General features: G+C 41.9%; 1 pseudogene across 1 annotated transcript; it reads left to right on the top strand.

Moving 5' to 3' along the window:
* The first annotated feature begins 5472 nt into the window (after positions 1 to 5472).
* On the top strand, positions 5473 to 7842 carry LOC307047783 (ski-like protein; annotated as a pseudogene). The gene is made up of 2 exons: positions 5473 to 5549; positions 5758 to 7842. The product of its transcript is annotated as a ski-like protein (transcript).
* Positions 7843 to 19870: the final 12028 nt, after the last annotated feature.

Below are 19870 nucleotides of genomic sequence, written 5' to 3'. Positions count from 1 at the left end.
TAAAGCTATCTGATCTCACCTTAGATGATGATTAAAAAAAAGTAAAGCAGATTGCTGCCCATGTATGTATGCATTACAAAATATTTTCATGATTATTTCTCTGTGGTAGCCATGAGAATGTGACTTGGGAGACCTCCAACCAGGGAGGGTAATTGACCAAGGCTCCAGCTGCTGAACGGTGAAATCCATCACTGCATTTGTACTGAGGTCATGCCTCCCATGGGCTGGCCTATCAATTACTGAGTGTGGCAGAATACTAAGGCAGACCTGTTTCTGGGAGACATGGGACTTCTCTGATCATTGACTTTGGCTTGGGGATTCCATATGGCTTTGCCAAACCTTCCTCTGACTGCAAGGAAGCCTAGGGTGCTCTCACCCAATCTGTTCTCCCTCTCTCCTTCACTTAGGGTCAGACTTACATGGTAGTCCGACAGCTCTCTCAGCCTGTTCCAGAAATTTCCCATAATAAAACCTTTGCATGATTAATCCCATCTTGGATTCTTTGAGGGCCCAGACTAATAACCCCCTTGGAAAAGGATCACTTAAACATAATGAATATGTGCTTTTTTTTTTTTTTTTTTTTTTTTTTTTGCGGTACATGGGCCTCTCACAGCTGTGGCCTCTCCCGTTGCGGAGCACAGGCTCCGGACGCGCAGGCTCAGCGGCCATGGCTTACGGGCCCAGCCGCTCCACAGCATGTGGGATCCTCCCGGACTGGGACACGAACCCGTGTCCCCTGTATCGGCAGGCAGACTCTCAACCACTGCGCCACCAGGGAAGCCTGAATACGTGCCTTTTTAAATGCTAGAGTTCATAATGAGTATATTTAAATCCAGATATTAGCCAAATTTTATTTTGAAAGGAACAATGACTCAGAGAGGAAAGGAAACATTGTAAAAGGTCTGACCCTCAGTCACTTAGTATTCCTGCTCCTTCTTTCCTTCATCTTCTACAGATGTTACGCCCAATAGATTTATTGCATTTTATCTCTGTCTTGGTGTCTGCTTCCTGGAGCACTCTAACGACACAGCCATCCAGAGGGGGAGAACTCCTGGCTCTCAAAAAGTGTTTTATACAGAATGAAGGAGAAAAGCTGGAGTCAGGGTGGATGAGGGTGTGTGTGCAGATGGGCTATCAGCACCACTTCCCATTTTGCCTCCAAAACAGTACCTGGAGATCAGTATATGCAAACTTGAGAGTTGAAATTAGCCAAAATTAAATTCTTCTAACCCAATGAACAAGCTCATCAGTGATATAAAAAGTGATTATGTAGTTTAGTAAATTAGAGGTCATGATTGGATGATGGTCTGGGGAATAGAGCACAATCAAAGCTGTGGAAAACTTCACATTCTTATGCCTTGGAATTTAGTTCTATTTTATTAGACCCAGGCAATAAGGTTAAGGAAATGAGTCTCACAACCAATTGCCAAATGAGTTTCACTGTTCTGCTTTATTGCCCAAAATATACCTCAAGCCCCTGAGGGAAAGAAGAAAAGTCAGATAAAAGGTAAAATAATACCAGTGGCAACGTAAGAATACTCTTGCACCCTTTATGAATGTCAGGGCTGGGTAGCCCCTGGTGCAGGAAACCATTGCCTCTGGCAGGTAACACAGAGCCTTATTGAGGAAGCCATGCAACACAGAGCCATCTCTGTGTCCTATTTGCTGTCCCATTTGCTCCAGGAGCTGCGAGTGGATATCCCAATACCACTGTAAGAATTAATTAGATAAAATGAGCATTGGGAAGTTAATCATTGGCCTAGATTCTGGCTCCCTGGATACCGTCATCATCAGGATAACCTGAACTTGGTGGTCAATCATTCCACAAGGGTAATACAAGATATGAATGTTCTTATACTCATTTTGTGAAAGGAAAAAGTCACACCTTCACAAACATTTTTTGTTATCTGCATAAAGGAACTTTGATTTATTACTTGGTACATATTTTGCAAAAATTAAGAAGACATATATTAAAATCTACCATATGGTATCCAGTCATAATACAAGTCTGGCAGTCAAAATAGAAGCCCAAATGAATGAATAAATGAAGTGGCAAAAACTAGATTTGATTTTTTTTTTTTTTTTTTTTTTTTGCGGTACGTGGGCCTCTCACTGTTGTGGCCTCTCCCGTTGCGGAGCACAGGCTCCGGACGCACAGGTTCAGCAGCCATGGCTCACGGGCCCAGCCGCTCTGCGGCATGTGGGATCTTCTGGGACCGGGGCACAAACCCGTGTCCCCTGCATCGGCAGGCGGACTCTCAACCACTGTGCCACCAGGGAGGCCCTAGATTTGATTTTATATCTGACTCCCAAACCCATTTTCTTTTCACTTGACCATGATGTACTTACAAGCGGTCATTTCCTAATCCCATCCAAATTATTCTGTGAGAGGAATAAACGCTAGTAAGTAAAATAGAAAACTGCCATTTTGGTGCAAAAGTAAATCACAGATTCTCCATAAATGTTAAATAACAATGGTAGGGGACTTCCCTGGTGGTCCAGTAGTTAAGACTCCGTGCTCCCAGTGCAGGAGGCACGGGTTTGATCCCTGGTCGGCGGGGAACTACGATCCCACATGCCGCCTGGCGTGGCCAAAAAAATAATAAAATAAAATAAATATGGTAGAAATCCATCGGTGGCAGTGTGCTTAGAATTTATAGAATCACACAGAATCCCAGGGGGGAGAAAAGACCATTAAAGTCATCAAATCTAGGGGTTTTCAAATATGTTCAGGTAGTAGAGTTCCTGGAACTCACAGTGTTCTTTGCAAAACTTCACAGATTACTGACAGCTAGTATTATATAAACTGGAAATGATTTCACTAGCAGATGCCATGATGTAATGGGAAGGAGCAGGCTTTGAAGTCTCACAGATTGGACTTTTCCATTCACTAGCTTGTGACCTTGAGTAGGTTAGTTAACCTTTCTGTGCCTCTGATCCCTCATCTGAAAAATGGGGACGTCTCCATTTCAGGATTGTTAAGGATTACTTTTGACAGATGTAATGCTAATACCTTGACAAATGGTAGCTACAGGTCCATAATTCCGTATGCAAAATGCTTGGAGCCAGATTTTTTCAGAATAAGGAATTTTTTTGGATTAAAAAAATGTAATATAGGGGCTTCCCTGGTGGTGCAGTGGTTGAGAGTCCGCCTGCCGATGCAGGGGACACGGGTTCGTGCGCCGGTCCGGGAAGATCCCACATGCCGCAGAGCGGCTGGGCCCGTGAGCCACAGCCGCTGAGCCTGCGCGTCCGGAGCCTGTGCTCCGCAATGGGAGAGGCCACAACAGTGAGAGGCCCGCGTACTGCAAAAAAAAAAAAAAAAAAAAAAAAATGTAATATGGGACACATGTCTTATAAGTAACACCCCAGCTGAGTCTGAGGCAGTACCCTATAATCCAACACTTTTATATTTCTGCAGCGTTTGCACAAAGTTTATTAAAAATATAAACTTCTTCTCAAACCATCTTGAATTTAATTGGGGTTTTGGACTTGTGGGTAAGGGATTGTAAACAGGTATTAGTATTATTTGAAGATAATACGAGTGCTATATGTATGCAGGTCTCCATAGCTTAAGAAAATATGTATTTTTTATGAGCGATGCTGTTGGTATCAACCCAAATCCTTTTTGCCAGTTGATGTACCCATCCTCCAGCTGCTGCCAGTGGTGGCTGATAACAACTCACAGTTGTCCCCTTCCTGGAACTAGCCTTCAACCAAACAGGAGCCGCCTCTCTCGGCGGTGACGGAAGTGGGGAGAAGAACTGTTAATGACTGACATAATCCCTTGCCTCAAAAGACTAATTTGGGGACACAGTTCTTGTTTTAGGGTTTCCCTGTAGGATTAGACCAATGCCGGTCTTCGAAACCACATTCTTCTTTAGTTTTTCTCCCCTCTCCTATGCTGCTTCTATCTCTCCTCTTTTTCTAAGAGCAAATCCCTCAGCCTCTGCTTCTAGGGAACCTAACTTAAGACATTTGGTGCCAAGAGTAGTCCTAGAAAGCAGATTCTAGGATGGGATTCTGAAGTTGGATCACGCAAGGACTGGATGGCAATGTGGTAGTGGAGTACGAGATTCCCTGGCATGCTGTAAATGTAATTGAAAAGCCTTTCACCTACAGTGAATTGGGGTGGAATACACGCGGAAGGAAGGGGGTGCTCAGTCTAACTGGCGCAATGTCTAAGACGTGAAAGATATATGGGAGCCGTCGGGACCCCGGAGACCGGGACGCCCGTCACCGCCCTCTCCCGCCCCCGTCGCCCGTCTGCGCCGCGCGGGGATGCCCCGGGCTCCACCCGGCTGGTCGGCGCCCAGCGGCTGCGGGATCCCGGCTCGGCGCCCCACGCGCCCCTCTCTCTTCTGACCCCGGGCGGGCGAGGGAGGTGCAGCCTTAGGGGTGGTGAGGTAAACCCGAGAACTTCCTGGGGAGAGGGTGCACGGGGAATTTCCACAGTTTTCCCCGCGGCCCCCTCAGTGGGGCGGTGTTGGGAGTGCCCTGGGGTGTTCCGAGACCGCGGAGGGGGAGGGGGCATGTTAGGGGACTCCTTTTCCTCCACTTCCCACGACCCCCTTGCACGCCCCGAGGCGTCCCAGGTCCCTTGCTGGCCACCCCGCCCCCCGCCGCCGCCTCGGGTTTGAGGTGGGTGTGTGGCTTTGCGTGGGCCGAGGAGTTCAGGGTTTGGGGGCTCCCCCATTCTAGGTCTCGCCTCCTGCCCTCTTCCTTGGCCTGCGTTGGCTGAGGTGTTCCCGCAGGGGACGAAATCAGTACGTTGGTTAGTGGCCTTGGTCCTTAACCCTTTGGGTTTAAGATTAATTAAAAGAAAAATGAACAGTAATCCTTGAAGATAACTGGGCAGTTTTTCTTTAGGTTTCATTTTTAATTGTACAAGTTCAAGTGGAGTCAGAAGCTCTTCCTACTGGTGTGAGGACTTACACAAGCCTTCATTTTGTCCACACAGACCAACAGATCATCATTTTTAGAAAAGATACTTTTTTCTCTCCTTTTTTGGTGTCCTTGGTACCAAATACTAAATTCGGGTGCATAATTCTGACACAAGTAATTGCATAAATTTTTCACATGTTGTGCTTAAAGCCAAACCAAACTGTTGCGTTGAACTTGGACATCTTGAATTGAGAGAACTGGTAACTTTATTTTAATACATATATATGAAGAATTTAAGAAAATAAAGGCTTCCTCGGAGGTGTGCCTCTTAAAATTATTTTCTTTGTTATTAGACATAAAATAAGAAATTTTATAGCACTTGCAGTGAAATTACACTAGAGTACAAGCAGAACCAAAACAAAGTTGCAAAATCTATTGACAAATTTAGGGAGATGTCTCTTTGGAAATTTAAATTTTCTGTGAGAGTAAGTTACCATAAGTATTGGTATACATTGCTTTTCTCTCCTCAAATAAGTAACTAAATAACAATGCAAATCTCAGACTTATTTAACACAATAGTTTTTAGCAATGGAAAACCTACAGACAAATTTTTCCTTGGTTCAGGGCTCAAATAAAAAACTGAACGGGGCTTCCCTGGTGGCGCAGTGGTTGAGAGTCCACTTGCCGATGCAGGGGACATGGGTTCGTGCCCCGGTCCGGGAAGATCCCACATGCTGCGGAGCGGCTAGGCCCGTGAGCCATGGCTGCTGAGCCTGCGTGTCCGGAGCCTGTGCTCTGCAATGGGAGAGGCCACAACAGTGAGAGGCCCGCGTACCGCAAAAAAAAAAAACAAAAAAAAAAACTGAACGGGACGGGAGATGATGGCAGCCCTCCAGTGAAAAAAATGGTGATGGACATTCACGCAAATGGAAAAATGATGATAAACAAGATGCCAACAGTAAAGAAGGAACACTTGGATGACTATGAAGCGCCAATGGAAACTGATGAAGAGCATGTCAAGAGAACCTGTGCCTCTGTACCTGAACCTTTACATTTAAATCCCAGTTTGAAACACACTTTGGCACAATTCCATTTCAGTAGTCAGAGCTCTCTGGGTGGACCAGCAGCATTTTCCGCTCGGTATTCCCAAGAAAGCATGTCACCTACTGTATTTCTGCCTCTTCCAGCTCCTCAGGTTCTTCCTGGTCCACTGCTCATCCCTTCTGATAGCTCCACAGAACTCACCCAGACTTTGTTGGAAGGGGAGTCTATTTCTTGTTTTCAGGTTGCAGAAGAAAAGAGACTGTTTGCCCCAAGTCCTAAATTCTGTTCTCTGAGAATTTTCACTCCAACAAATAAATACAGTATGTGATGAATTGTACATCTATTGTTCAAGGTGTACATCAGACCATCTTCATATCTTAAAGGTCCTGGGAATACTTCCATTTAATGCCCCATCCTGTGGGCTGATCACATTAACTGATGCACAAAGGCTGTGTAATGCTTTATTGCAGCCACATACTTTTCCTCAAAATGGTAGTATACTTCCTGCTAAAAACTCATTGGCTCAGTTGAAGGTAACTGGAAGTGCCTTTGAAGTGGAACATGAATGCTTAGGCAAATGTCAGGATTTATTTGCACCCCAGTTTTATGTTCAGCCATATACTCCGTGTATTCAGCGTCTGGAGTGCTGTGGAATGTTTGCACCCCAGACATTTGTGATGCATTCTCACAGATCACCCGACAAAAGAACTTGCCACTGGGGCTTTGAATCAGCCAAATGGCATTGCTATTTTCACGTGAACCAAAAATACTTAGGGACACCTGAAGAAAAGAAACTGAAGATAATTTTAGAAGAAATGAAGGAGAAATTTAGCATGAGAAATGGGAAGAGGACTCAATCCAAGATAGATACACCACCAGGAGTGGAATTACAGTCACGGTATCCAGTTATAAAGCAGGAAGGTGACCATGTTTCTCAGACACATTCATTTCTACACCCTAGCTACTACTTATACATGTGTGATAAAGTGGTTGCTCCAAATGTGTGGCTTACTTTGGCTGTATCCTAGCCTAAAAAGGTCCCAAAGACAGAGGCAAGTAGATCTATACTAAGACATTCAGAGAAGCCTCACAGCAGTGGGAAACATCAAAAAAGTGTCTTATCCAGATGTCTCACTAGAGGAACAGGAGAAAATGGATCTAAAAACAAGTAGAGAATTATATAGCCACTTAGATCCATCAGTTTCAAATAATTCTACAAGCAAAAAGAAACCTGAGTCTACCACTTGCAACTTAGCCAGAGACACAAGTAAGGTGGGAATTGACCATGATGCTGCAGCTTCATCTCCACTTCTTGTCAAAGATGTCATTTGTGAGGATGATAATGGAAAAATCATGGAAGAAGTAATGAGAACCTATGTAAAACAACAGGAAAAACTGAACTCAATTTTGCAGAAGAAGCAACAACTTCAGATGGAAGTTGAAATGTTGAGTAGCTCACAAGCTGTGAAGGAACCCCCTGAAGAATAGCAGAATTTACAGAAAGAGCTTGAATCTTTGCAGAATGAACGTGCTCAAAGAGTGGAAGAATTTTATGTTGAACAGATTTAGACATAAAATTAGAGCAGGCAATGAAACAAAAATGTACCTGTGACTCAAATTTAGAAAAAGATAAAGAAGCTGAATATGCAGCACAGCTGGCAGAACTGAGACAGAGATTGGACCGTGCTGAGGCTGATAGGCAAGAACTCCAAGATGAACTCAGACAGGAACAGGAGGCAAGACAGAAGTTAGAGATGATGATAAAAGAGCTAAAGCTGCAAATTTTGAAATCATCAAAAACTGCTAAAGAATAGAAACCTTTAAAGAGATTCATCTGTGTGTTCCCAACAGGGTTTATTTTTGTTTGTTTGTTTGCTTTGGTAATTGAATTCTGAACAATTTATCTGCATGAAAATAACTAGGCATTGTATCCATTTGTAGATCAGAGAAAGTGAAGAGATTATATATTAGTATATAAATTTTTACATTTTCCAAATGAATGAAAATGTACGGTTCTTTGTACTTTTTTTTCAACCAGCTCAGTAACAGCACTTTATGGTTTCAACTATTAGATAATCTGCCTATATTTCCAATGTAATTTAGCAGTTGCATACTTTTTAAAAGCTGCATTTTGTGATGGAAAATAGTTTTGATCAATTTTGTTATCCATATTTCAGATTCAATTTTAGATACAATGGTGGCTTCATAGTTCATATATAGAGCTACTCAAGGAGTTGAATCTCCCATTTTTTTTCATGAACACAATCTCCTTTCTAAGTTAATATAGTATACTCATTATTATCATCAAAATTTGCTTTAATTTTGTTCATATTGTGAAATGAATTTCCACCAGTTCTCTTCTATTTAATGTCTCCTAAGAGACATTTTGTCAATAGAGGAATTTCATTGATGAGGTTATAGCACACCCCATGGGGACAGATAACATGCTTTCTTATACACTGCTGCTAAACACAAGAAGCAGTTATAATTAGATTTTCTGTTTAAATGTGGTTATATTTAGAAAAAAAATTTTATGTAGCAACTTTAGAAGAGGGTATAAAATGTAATAATTTTTGAACTTTTATGTTGTTAATAGTGGTGTGAAAATATTAATGTACTTGAGAAAAACTGATACCATTGATGTACATCAGTTTCTATACAATCCATAATCCTCCTGTACAGTTTCTGTATGTAGTTGTGGGTCTTACTGATATTTATATAATGGATTTGTTTTCCTTTAAATTGTAAAACATTAAACACTTTGAAGGTTAAAAAAAAGAAAAATATATGGGAAATAGCAGCTATAAGGATTGTGGAAGTGGGTGACTGATACTGTGTCTGATGAAAGACTGATAAAAGAAAATAACCTAAGTTCTATTAATCAACAATTTAAAACAAAGGACCTCACTGTTAGTATTTAAAGAGACCCTCATCTCTTGCAGCCAGTATTCAGAGATAATTATCAAACAGAATTTTAAGAATGGCAGAATTTTAAGAATGGGAGAATTTTAGAAAAGGCTGAATTCTCAGTGTAGGAAAGTTTCCTCATAAGAGTTGGGCCCTGATGGGGAAGGAGTAGGACCTTGAGATTTGGGGTGAAGATATCTAGGTAGATTCATTTGAAACGCTTGAATCCCAAGACTCCTCTGAATCCTCTGAGCCTATAGAAGTGCCCCTCTGGCCTAGGTGGGACGTTAAAGGCCCATCCCTCCCCATTTTGTAGGTACCTTATAAGACAATGTAAGTCCTCCTCAGGATCTACTCTGATTTCTCCTCGTGGCCACCAGACTCATAACTAGGATCAAATAGCCCAAGCAGGCAATATTATATCCCCAAATAGCTATAGCACCTAACTTACATGTAATGGCAAGTACCAGGAAAGGATGCCTGAGGGCTGGATAAATGGGGGTGGGAATTTAAAGCTGGATAAGGGGGAGTTCATCAATATCAGGGCTCTCTGTTGTGACACGGGGTTTAACACTCAGCAAGGACCCCTAAGAGATGGTTCTATACACTGCTGGAATGGCTCTTTAAAACTTTCAATGCAATCCCTATCAAACTACCACTGGCATTTTTCACAGAACTAGAACAAAAAATTTCACAATTTGTATGGAAACACAAAAGACCCCGAATAGCCAAAGCAATCTTGAGAACGAAAAATGGAGCTGGAGGAATCAGGCTCCCTGACTTCAGACTATACTACAAAGCTACAGTAATCAAGACAGTGTGGTACTGGCACAAAAACAGAAAGATAGATCAATGGAACAGGATAGAAAGCCCAGAGATAAACCCACGGACATATGGTCACCTTATCTTTGATAAAGGAGGCAGGAATGTACAGTGGAGAAAGGACAGTCTCTTCAATAAGTGGTGCTGGGAAAACTGGATAGGGACATGTAAAAGTATGAGATTAGATCACTCCCTAACACCATACACAAAAATAAGCTCAAAATGGATTAAAGATCTAAATGTAAGGCCAGACACTATCAAACTCTTAGAGGAAAACATAGGCAGAACACTCTATGACATCAATCACAGCAAGATCCTTTTTGACCCACCTCCTAGAGAAATGGAAATAAAGACAAAAATAAACACATGGGACCTAATGAAACTTAAAAGCTTTTGCACAGCAAAGGAAACCATAAACAAGACCAAAAGACAACCCTCAGAATGGGAGAAAATATTTGCAAATGAAGCAACTGACAAAGGATTAATCTCCAAAATTTATAAGCAGCTCATGCAGCTCAATAACAAAAAAACAAACAGCCCAATCCAAAAATGGGCAGAAGACCTAAATAGACATTTCTCCACAGAAGATATACAGACTGCCAACAAACACATGAAAGGACGCTCAACATCTTTACTCATTAGAGAAATGCAAATCAAAACTACAATGAGATATCATCTCACACCAGTCAGAATGGCCATCATCAAAAAATCTAGAAACAATAAATGCTGGAGAGGGTGTGGAAAAAAGGGAACACTCTTGCACTGCTGGTGGGAATGTGAATTGGTACAGCCACTATGGAGAACGGTATGGAGGTTCCTTAAAAAACTACAAATAGAACTACCATATGACCCAGCAATCCCACTACTGGGCATATACCCTGAGAAAACCATAATTCAAAAAGAGACATGTACCAAAATGTTCATAGCAGCCCTATTTACAATAGCCCAGAGATGGAAACAACCTAAGTGTCCATCATCGGATGAATGGGTAAAGAAGATGTGGCACATATATACAATGGAATATTACTCCGCCATAAAAAGAAATGAAATTGAGCTATTTGTAATGAGGTGGATGGACCTAGAGTCTGTCATACAGAGTGAAGTAAGTCAGAAAGAGAAAGACAAATACTGTATGCTGACACATATATATGGAATTTAAGAAAAAAAATGTCATGAAGAACATAGGGGTAAGACAGGAATAAAGACACAGACCTACTAGAGAATGGACTTGAGGATATGGGGAGGGGGAAGGGTAAGCTGTGACAAAGTGAAAGAGCGGCATGGACATATATACACTACCAAACGTAAGGTAGATAGCTAGTGGGAAGCAGCCGCATAGCACAGGGAGATCAGCTCGGTGCTTTGTGATCACCTGGAGGGGTGGGATAGGGAGGGTGGGAGGGAGACGCAAAAGGGAGGGGATATGGGAACATATGTATATGTATAACTGATTAAATTTGTTATAAAGCAAAAAAAAAAAAAAAACTTGAAAAAAGTGATAGCCACACATTAAATAAATAGAGATGCCAGAACTGCCATGGTAAAAGGAATCAAAAGGCTCAATGAAGTGGGCCTGCAATAATGGGTTTATTATCTAAGACTGAAAAATCCACCAGTCAATCAGGTTTTTTGGAAAGCTTGGAGGACACTCCATTTACCAAGACAACAAAGAATGCACTAGGTAAGGAAATTACCGGCATCATTGAGAATCTTGCAGCAGCTGTGGTCTCTAAGTCAGGACTGATGGTAGGAGATGGGCTCCCTAGTAGCAATGAGGATAAGAACTCAGATTAGCAGAGACCAGGTGGCTGTACTTCACCATCAGAAGAACGGTGGGGCTTAATGTTAGAATAGTAGCCAGGAGGGTCTGGCCAGCAGGGATCTTGGTGATGGCTCAGAGAACACGGTGTTCCGGGAATTCCGTGGTGATCCAGTGGTTAGGACTCCACACTTCCCGGAGTGCAATCCCTGGTCAGGGAACTAAGAACCTGAAAGCTGGGTGGCACAAGAAAAAAAAAAAAAAAGAACATGGTGTTCTTAGGGCCAAGATAGATGGATGGCCACTTTATATAACAAAAAGGGAGGGGAAAATGAGGAGTTGTTTAATGGACATAGTTTCAGTTTTGCAAGATGTAAAAGTTCTGGAGATCTGTTGCACAACAATGTGAATACACTGAACACTACTGAACTGTACCCTTAAAAATGGTTAAGATGGTATGTTTTATGTTGTGTGCTTTTAACTACAATTAAAATTTTTTTTAATTATTTACAAAAAAAAATGGATGAGAAGGCTGAGATCATCTGCTCTACTGGAAAGCCACAAATCTTTGCCTGTTGTCAGACCCAGAAACTATCAATTATAGGAGACCAGTTTCCCATGAGGAAGCCCCCTATAAAACCACAGCAAGTATACATAGTAGTGATTCCTGCAGTCCTTCCCCAATCTATGGCCATTTATTCAGATAACTCTACAATGGAGTAAGAAAAATACCCAGATCTTTCTAAGGTTGTTGGAGACAGGGTCCAAGTTAACACTGATACCTGGGGACCTAAAGCATTAGCATGGTCTCCTCATTGGAATAGGAGCATATATGAGTTAGATAAAATGAAGGCTTGGGCCAGGTTTGTACCACAGTTGTTCCACTAGGTGTATGGACCTACCCAGTTATTTCCCATTCCTGACAGTATAATTGGAATGGGCATACATAGAAACAACAGAACTCTCACATTAGTTCCTTGACCTGTAGAATACGAGCTACTAAGTAGTAATAAGAAAGGCCAAGTGGAAGCCCCTGAAACTGTTCCTGGACAATGGTCAAAATAATAAATTAAAAACCTGTCAAATTTTAGGGGAATGGCAGAGTTTAGTACCTCCCTCAAAACTTTAAAGAATGAAATAATGATGGTCCCTGTCATATTCCTATTTAATTCACCAGTCTGGCCTCTGCAAAAACTGATGGATCATGGCAGATGACAAACTTAATGCAAACTTAATCAAGCAGTGGCTCCAACTACACCTGCTATGCCAGATGTGATATCTTTCTAGAGGAGATTAACAGAGCCTCCAGTACACCGTGTACAGCCATCGATCTAGAAAATGTGTTCTTTTCCACACCCATCTGGAAAGAGGATCACACAGGATGGGCAACTATACATTCATGGTCTTGCCCCAGTGTCATATTCTCTGTCTTATTATAGTCCAAAGGTATCTGAACCGTTTGAAAATTCTAACATGATATTAGTCCAGTATATCAATACCATCAGATGTGATAGGAAGTAAGTGGCAAGTATTCTGGATACCTTACTAAGGCATATATCCTCCAGAATGTGGAGGAGAAACTATACAAATATTTAGAGGCCTACCACATCAGTGAAGTTTTTACAGGTTGAATGATCTGGAGCATGCCAGTACATTGCTTCCAACATTAAAAAAACAAAACAAAAACATTGCACAATGCACCTCTTACCACCAAGAAACACATTTGGTAGGCCTCTTTGGGTTTTGGAGGCAGCATATTCCACACTTGGAAATACTGCTAAGACCCATTTATCAGCAGATACAGGTTTGTTGGATTGCACCCCTCAGTCCTACAAGCCCTGTACTTGCCCAGCTTCAAGACCAAAGAAAGAGCCCAGAGTCAGCAACAGAGACATCAATGGTTTAATGGATAGGGGGACCTCACATGTCTGAAGCAGGGTACTGGAGCAACACCCCACCATGTGTGGCATGTGGCAGGCAGGACATGGCAGCAGTCTTCGTTCCCAGGGGGAGGGGGAGGTTACCAGTTATAGGGCGAATTGATGTCAGGTTGGCTCTTCAGTTACCAGGGAAAGCAGCAGAGGGGCACACCACCACCTTTCACTACCCCTCTGATAAGCTATCATAGTGGAGATGTTCTGATCTAAAGCAAGAACAATCCTTAGCTGGGGCCTGGGGCAAGTAGGTAGGAAGGTCAGTCATGTGAATAGGGTATTGGTGAAGCAGGCACTGGTTGAGCAGGGCATTACAGAGAACAAGAGTACAGCCGTCTTGAGTGGCCTGACCACACAGGTTGGAACCTTTGATTGGAGCCCAGAGGAAGAAAGAACTGAAAGATTAAAACTGAGATATGATCAACACTGCTGCTTGGGCTCTATGACCCGACAGATCCCATGATACTTGAGCTATCTGGGAACAGAGAATGACACTGTATGAAATCTCTGGCCACCACTTGGCTCAAATATTTGGACATTCATGCATTTCTAAATTTAGTTGATTCATGTTTACTTAATAGGTGCTTACCATATGCCAGGCCCTGTCCTGGACACTGAAAACACAAAGATGTAATAAAACCTATTCTCTGTTCCCAAGTAGCTCGGTCTAATTTTACTCTTACTATTTGCCTGCCATTTGACTCATCTATTTCCTCCACCCTGGCATTTGCTAGGATTCAGGTAGTAACAAAGTGGGGCCAAATGGGGAAAAACTTGAGAACAATTCTATTAACTAAAAATCGACCACAAATCGGGCCATCATGATTTGATTTGAACAAGCCACATCAGTCATGCTTTAACAATAATAACTCAATTAATGAGACTTACTGTGTATATGCCACACACTTCATATACATTTATCTTCCCCCCAAATTCTGCAAGGTGTTATCTCTCTCCACATGAGAAAACTGAGGTTTAGGAAGTTAAGGCATCTAAGACACATATGAAGTGTTAGAGCTAAGATTTGAATGTAGGGCTACTTCTGGCACCTCAAATCCTCTTTTACCACTATATCATACTACCTTCATGCTACTTCCAGTGATCCGTAATAGTCTGAAAATACCTTGATGTATTCCAATTCCTTCATTAAACATTAAATTCCTATTTGAAGCTCTTCAAAGTGGTCCTTTTAATCTATGATCAGGAGATTCTTCCAGAGGAAATTCAAATGTCCTCTCTTTAGGATAATTTAGTTGCAAAGAACACTCAAGCTAGGCAGAGGGAGGTGTTTTGTTTTGTTATTTTGGCTGCGTTGGGTCTTCGTTGCTGCGCACGGGCTTTTCTCTAGTTGCTGCAAGCGGGGGCTACTCTTTGTTGTGGTGCACGGCCTTCTCATTGCGGTGGCTTCTCTTGTTGTGGGCTCTAGGCACGCGGGCTTTAGTAGTTGTGGTGCATGGGCTTAGTTGCTCTGCACCATGTGGGATCTTCCTGGACCAGGGATTGAACCCATGTCCCCTGCATTGTCAGGTGGATTCTTAACCACTGCGCCACCAGGGAAGTCCCGAGGGAGGTGTTTTAAGAACACAAAAATCTCACTGGAAAGTTAGCAACCCAGGGACAGAAAAAGGACAGCCAGCCATCACAGGGACAGGAATTTTGAAGCCATTTCTGAAGCTGTCATTTCTGCTTCATTCATTTTTCATTCTATATCATTCTTACCAGCTTCCATTGCTTGCTCAGGGCCTGGCATTAGTGCTCTAGCCCCATCCTACTTAACCTTTCAGTTCAAGATTCCATTATCATCTGACTCGGTCTTTTCTTTTAGTACAAAATCCTTAGAAATAAATAGATTGACCCAGCTTAACCTATGGATTGGATCTTGGATCATGTTCTAACCTTGGTCTGACCACCTATGACTACGATGGAGTCACCCCAAAAACATGGCTGAGTTTAAGTAGGATCTGTGGATGTAAAACAACTTCAGAAGGGGTGTGAACTGGGCTTGGTACACTGTGTTAACAACCTTGTTCAGAAAAACATAAAGATGAGATGAATATCCTCTTTTTCTGTGACACTTAAACAGAGTCTGTAGCAACCAGGTATGATTTTTTATTATTTGTTTGCTATTTTCTAACTTAACTAAGTACCAAGGAGGCAGAGGTTGGCTCCTATCCATCTCTGACCCCTCAAAGCACATATCCTAGGGCTCTCAACACTGTGCCCTGGAACAACTTGATGCTGAGGTAAACAGTATTTGTGATAGGGTACACTTACCTACTGTTGGCTGATCTCTTAAACATAGGGTACCAAGAGGCATACTGACAGTTTGATTTTGTGTGTGTGTGGTAAAATATACACAACATAAAATTTACCATTTTAGCCACTTCTCAGTGGCATTAAGTACATTCATGTTGTGCAACCACCACCACTATCCATCTCCAGAACTTTTTCATCATCTTGAACTGAAACTCTGTACTCACTAAACAGTAACTCCCTATTTCCCCCTCCTTCCTGCGCTTAGTAACCACTGCTCTGTCTCTATGAATTTGACTATTCCAAGATACCTCACGTAAATGGAATCATACAATATTTGTATTTTTGTGTCTGGTTTATTTCATTAAGCATGTTTTCCAGGTTCACCTTTGTTTTAACACATATCAGAATTTCATTCCTTTTTAAGGCTGAATAATATTCTATTTTATATATACTAGGTCCCCTACATATGAACAAGTTTTATTCCAAGAGCTTGTCTGTAAGTCCAATTTCTTCGTAAGTCCAACAAAGTTAGCCTAGGTACCCAACTAACACAATTGGCTACATAGTGCTGTATTGTAATGGGTTTATAATACTTTTCACACAAATAATACATAAAAAACACAAAAAATGAAGAAAACATTTTTAATCTTACAGTACAGTACCTTGAAAAGTATAGTAGTACAGTACAACAGCTGGCATACAGGGGCTGGCATTGAGTGAACAGGCAAGAAGAGTTACTGACTGGAGGAGGGAGAGGAGGTGGGAGATGGTAGAGCTGAAGGATTGTCAGCAATAGGACACGGAGGGCAAGCTGCAATTTCACTCACGCCTGACGCTGATGGCACAGGTTCTGGTACCTTGCTGGATTCAATTCTATCTACCTTCTTGAAAAAATGATCCAGTGATGTCTGGGTAGTAGCTCTTTTTTTCTTGTCATAGATGACATGGTAGCACTGGACTGAATTCTGAACGGCTGCTGCAACTTTCGTGCACTGTTCGTCGTTCAGTCCTATGCCTCAAAAACTAACAGTGCCTCCTCAAATAAAGAAAATCCCCTTGCCATTTCCTGCCTCATGACTCTCTTTGGTTCTTCAGTTACTTCTTCTTCCTCTTGTCTCTCTTCATCCTTTCTCTGGGCCTCCAATTCCATCAGGTCTTCATTAGTAAGCTCTTTGTGTTGCACAGCAAGGAGTTCAGTGAAGTAGTATTCTTGCAGATCTAGCTCCAGTTTCTCACTGAGGGTCACTAAGTTGCTGAAGACCTCTTTGGACTCCTCATCCACCTTCCAAATCCATGAAAATCGTGAACAAACTGCAGGCAAATGCTCTTCCAAAGCCCATTCATGGTGACAGCTGTAACCTCACACCAAGCAAAGTCAATGTTTTTTAAGGTCTTGAAGATGGTAGTCCTTCCAAAATTGTCACAAGGTTGTTCCTGATTTGTCACTCATCTTTACTGCCTGATGAAAAGTGTGAGGTAAATATTTCTTGAAAGTCGCTATAACTCCCTGGTCCGTAGGTTGGATGAGCAACATAATATTTGGTGGCAGATGCACTGCTTTGATGCTGGGATGAAAGTCATCCATGATTGGGGGGTGGCCCAGAGCACTGTTGAGCAGCAAAAGAATGTTGAATGGGACATCCTTCTCCAGGCAGTATTTCTCTACCTCAGGGATAAAGTGGTGGAAAAACCAGTCCTGGAAAATGGCCTGTGTAACACAGGCTTTGGGGTTACTCTTCCACACAACAGGATGAGAGCCCTTGGCTATGTTTTTAAGGGCTCTTGGGTTCTCTGAATGATAAATTAAGAGAGGCTTCAGCTTCATATTGCCGGAAGCATTGTCACCAAACAACAGAGTTAGCCTATCCTTTGCTGCTTTATAGCATGGCATCAACTTTTCCTTACTGATGTAACTTCGGTCTGGCATCCTCTTCCAGTACAGCCCTGTTTCATCCACATTAAAAACCTGCTTGAGGGCCTCCCTGGTGGCGCAGTGGTTGAGAGTCCGCCTGCCGATGCAGGGGATACGGGTTCGTGCCCCGGTCTGGGAGGATACCATATGCCACGGAGCGGCTGGGCCCGTGAGCCATGGCCGCTGAGCCTGCGCATCCGGAGCCTGTGCTCCGCAACGGGAGAGACCACAACAGTGAGAGGCCCGCGTACCGCAAAAAAAAAAAAAAAAACCTGCTTGAGTCAATATGTGCCTTCATAAATAATTTCTCAAAGTGTTTCATGAAACTCTCGGGCAGCTACCATATCTGCACTCACTGCCTCACCGCTTACTTTTACATTGCGAAGGTTGGCTCTAGCCTTGAACCCTTGAAACCAGCCATGGCTGGCATTAAAAGATGAGCCCTCTGATTCAATGTGTTTCTTCTTCAAGTCTTCATAAAGGTTTTTGGCTTTCTCTTGAATTAGCATTAAGCTTAGTGGGACTCAGTGCTGAAGCTGATCCTGCATCCACACACTGAGAAGTTTCTCCATCTCCTCCATCACTTTTACACGTTTCTTTGATATTGTTGTCGACATCATTGGCACAGCCGACTTCACATGTTCCATGATCTTGTCCTTGTTCTTTAGAATCGTGCCAATGGTTGAACAATTCACGTTTTAAGAATGAGCAACATCTACCATATTTTTGCCTTGCTCCACTCTCACTTATTTTCACTTTTGTTTCCATTGTTATTGCTTGGCGTTTCTTAGCAGTACTGGCTACATCACCGCTGCTTTTACACTTGCTTCCGGACATCCTGGGCTTGAAATAAAGATACTGTACTACTGTACTCTATACAGTGAAGTACACAAAAGCACAACCACTTGTGGAGGATGCACGCACATGACAAGGTATGCCAGACACGTGAACTAACTTATGTGATTGGTCATGCGAATGCATGTTCGCATCTTTGAAAGTTCACCACTTGAAGGTTCATATGTAGGGGACTTACTGTATAGACATTCTGTTGATTCCTTCATCTGTTGATAGACATTTGGGTTGTTTCTACTTTTTGGTTATTGTAAATAACGCTGCTATGGGGACTTCCCTGGTGGTCCAGTGGTTAGGACTCTGAACTTCCACTGCAGGGGGCACGGGTTTGATCTCTGGTGGGGGAACTAAGATCCTGCATGCTGCATAGAGCAGCCACAGAAAAAAAGAAAAAAGAAAGAAAAATTGCTGCTATGAACATGGGTGTACAAATATCTGTTTGAGTCTCTGTTTTCAGTATCTCTCTGCTTTGGGGTATATATCTAGAAGTGGAATTGCTGGACAATCTGTGTTTAATGTTTTGAGGAGCCACTATATTGTCTTCCTCAGTGGCCACACCGTTTTATATTCTCACCAACAATGCATAAGCGTTCCAATTTCTCCACATCCTTGCCAATATTTGTTTTTTGTTTTGTTTTTAATAGCAATCCTAATAGGTGTGGGGTGGTAGCTTATTGTGGTTTTGATTTGCATTTCCCTAATGATTAGTGATGTTGAACATCTTTTCATAGGCTTATTGTGTATCTTCTTTGGAGAAATATCTATTCAAGTCTTTTGCTCATTTTTCAATTAGGCTGTTTTTTGTTGAGTTGTGGTTACTTATATATTGTGTATATTAATCCTTTATCGGATATATGATTTTCAAATATTGTCTCCCAGTCTGTGAGTTGCTTTTTCATTCTCTTGATAGTATCCTTTGATACACAAGTTTTTAATTTTGGTACACTCCAATTTACCTATTTTTTCTTTTTTGGCTGTGCTTTTGGTGTCATATCAAAGCAATCATTGCTAAATTCAAAGTCATGAAGCTTCCCTGTGTCTTCTTCTGAGGATTTTATAGTTTTAGTCTTATGTTTAGGTCTTTGATCCATTAATTTTTGTCTGTGGTGTAAAGCACAGGTCTAACTTTATTCTTTTGCATGTGCATATACAGTTCTTTCAACACCATTTGTTGAAAAGACCATCCTTTCCCCATCGAATGGTCTTGGTACACTTGTCAAAAATCATTTGACCATACATATAAAGGTTTATTTCTGGGGTCTCTACTCTATTTCACTGCTCTGTCTTTATGCCAGTACATTGTTTTGCTTGCTGTAACTTTGTAGTAAGTATTGAAATCAGGAAATGAGTCCTCCAACTTTTTTTCAATTGTTTTGGATATCTGGGACCCCTTAAGATTCCATATGAATTTTAGAACGAGTTTCCTTTTTCTTTGATTTCCTTAGCATGAATACTTTCTTTTTTTAAAAATACTGAAGTATATTTGATTTACATTGTGTT

Source organism: Hyperoodon ampullatus, assembly GCF_949752795.1.
Source record: "Hyperoodon ampullatus genome assembly, chromosome: 2".
Lineage (NCBI taxonomy): Eukaryota > Metazoa > Chordata > Mammalia > Artiodactyla > Ziphiidae > Hyperoodon > Hyperoodon ampullatus.
This window is presented reverse-complemented; position numbering and strand designations above follow the sequence as displayed.